Here is a 2,590-nt window from a genome sequence, read left to right as displayed (position 1 = left end):
TCGCAGAGGTGCATACTGCTCCTGATCAGCAGGTGGCGCCACCTGACACAAGAAATGCATACAGGAGGGGTCTTTTTTTCTGTTCTCACTAATGAAAGCTACCTTCCGCTTCTCCCTTTTTCACGACGGCAGAAAACTCTCAAAAACATTTTAAACACTTATCAGGGACACAGAGTTGAGTGTGATAATCATAATACTGCACACAATAAACACTGCAAAAGGAACAGCTCAGCCATAAGTGACACACATACACACAAACATACAAACAAACATATTTCATCCACTATTCAATGATTTAACAACATAAACTGAATCAGATTAAAACATACATGAACATCTTCACTTTTCTGCACTCCTTCCTGTTAAAGAGTAAACAAATTTCTTCTATACCACCAAAAGTTATTTATCATCTATTATCAAAGATTCCTTTATTGTCACCGTACAGGGAAACTGGCACAAGGTTTACATTTCAGAAGACTATTAGCTGAGTCTGCTGAAATGACACGTGGTGGAAGAACTTTTAAAAACCCTTACTTTAAGAAAAGTCGCAATGAAACAGTAATAAAACACGCTGCTATGCAAAAAGTGTAAAAAGTAAGAATATTTTTTCTGCAGAGAAATGTTTGCCATCAGTGTTAAATTGATTAATAGTACTGATGCATGTGTTTAAGGTTGAGCTCATTTAAAAACTTTATATTCTGTGTATTTTTAGTGGTTGCCCTGTGAGGACCACAAGTCTAAAGAAAAATAATTTTTTTAAAACCCCTAAAAACAGTTATTCATGAGCTCAGAAACACAAGCCTTGAGTGTGTGACATGGTTAACTGTCAATCTGCAGGGGATTAAAAATATTAATGAATAATAAAGATCGACTGTTGGCAAACAACTGTTACACCTGCACTTGGTCAACTTAGTAAATGGACTGGTTCTTATATGGCAGTTTTTTACTCCACCTGAGTACTCTAAGCATTGCCTCAATCATGCCTCAACCACATGCCTCACTCATCCATTCATGCAAGCACATTTTTCTATGCTTAAGTGTTTTCTATCTAACATTCACACATTTATACTCTGATGGATGCGTTAGAGACAACTTTGGTCCAGCATCTTGCCGATGGATATTTGCCATCTACACTGGAGCAGCGTGGGACTGAACCACCAAGTTTCCCATTAGTTCTTACCTACCTAATGAGCTACAGGTAGCCACTTACAAGTTTTGTTAGCCTGGGCATGAGAAGAGCTGCCATCTCATCAAGACTTGCTAGTGTAGTGTTATTAGCAATTTACTTCACACTTCCATCCTCTTTACACTACACATGTTGCCCAAGGTGGTTAGTAAGAAATTATTTGAACTTATGTCTACCTACAGATTTGGCAAGTGCTGCTAGGTTATTTGTCAAGAAGCAGTTGAGGTAAACAGTAGGTAAATGATTTGTTAACAGTTTGTTAACCTTTAATGTTTATTCCTATGTGTTCAGTGACAGATTCTGTATGTAAGTCTCAGCTGACAGAGATCCACCAGCTTACAGGAAAAAGAGTGAGGTAACACCAGCATAGTGACGCTTTGCTCATTATGCCATGGCATGCTAGACACTGCCAAGCCTAGCCTAGGAAAGATTCCCTTAATGACTCCACACCTGTAAGACACATGCTGGGCTGCTTTACTGGTTTTTAACAGCCTGGAAATGAAAACCTACTGTTTAAACGCAATATTGCAAAAGAGCTTTCAAGGAAGGAGGAGGTCCAAGTCACTGACTCACAAAACTATCAGGTTTACAGACTAAAAACTGTGATCTCATTTCTTTTGGGAAGGGCCAATCCCTGATTGTGATCAAATGTGCCACTCCTTAAATCCAGTTAAACTACATAAAGATGAAGGGATCAAGGAACGCAAAAAACAAATTTTTCAAACGGTGTTGCAGTTAATCTCAGCAGGGAATGAAATCCTGCTAGCTACTATGACCTCCACAAATAGTGACTGAATTTTCATTTAAAATCAGCAAGAAAAAGAATCATTGAGAGATGCAAGAATCTTAGAAAGAGAACGGTCTTTCACTGCAGAAGGATGGACTCCAGTTTAAAGGCAGTTTCATGTTCATTCTGTTCAAACACTGCTTTGTACAGGAAGCCAATTCTACCAAACTTAATGTAGACATAGGGATTGCCTATTGTTTAAGTATTTACTGGATTTTATTATTTATCTCCTGCATCGTGACAGACAAACAAACTATCCACAGTGGATTCTGCATCTCGATGACTGGACTATGCAAGAATTTTAGTTTAATTACAAATTTTCTAACTACGTGTTGAATATGAATAGAGAAAGACAGTCAGCTGTTGGGCCACAGGTCTACCTGGGGGTAGACTGGGTGTTTTGGTTGCTGGCCTGCTTCTGTGGGGGTTGTGGTCTGGGGTGGCTCGGGCCTCTCAGTTGCATGGTGGGGACTCCGCTGGCTGTGAGGCAGTTCTTGGGGCTGGGGGTCTGGGGCCCCATCCTTGGCTTGTGCTGGGGTTGCCGGCCTGTCTGCTGCCTCTGGTTCCCTGGCACTCCTGCCCTTGGCTGTGGGAGCTCTGTCCAGCTTCCCTCTCCC

This window comes from Mchenga conophoros, linkage group LG6 (genome assembly GCF_057382185.1).
Source record: "Mchenga conophoros isolate Kocher_MC1m ecotype Shallow Benthic linkage group LG6, M_conophoros_male_GT1.1, whole genome shotgun sequence".
Taxonomy (NCBI): domain Eukaryota; kingdom Metazoa; phylum Chordata; class Actinopteri; order Cichliformes; family Cichlidae; genus Mchenga; species Mchenga conophoros.
This window is presented reverse-complemented; position numbering follows the sequence as displayed.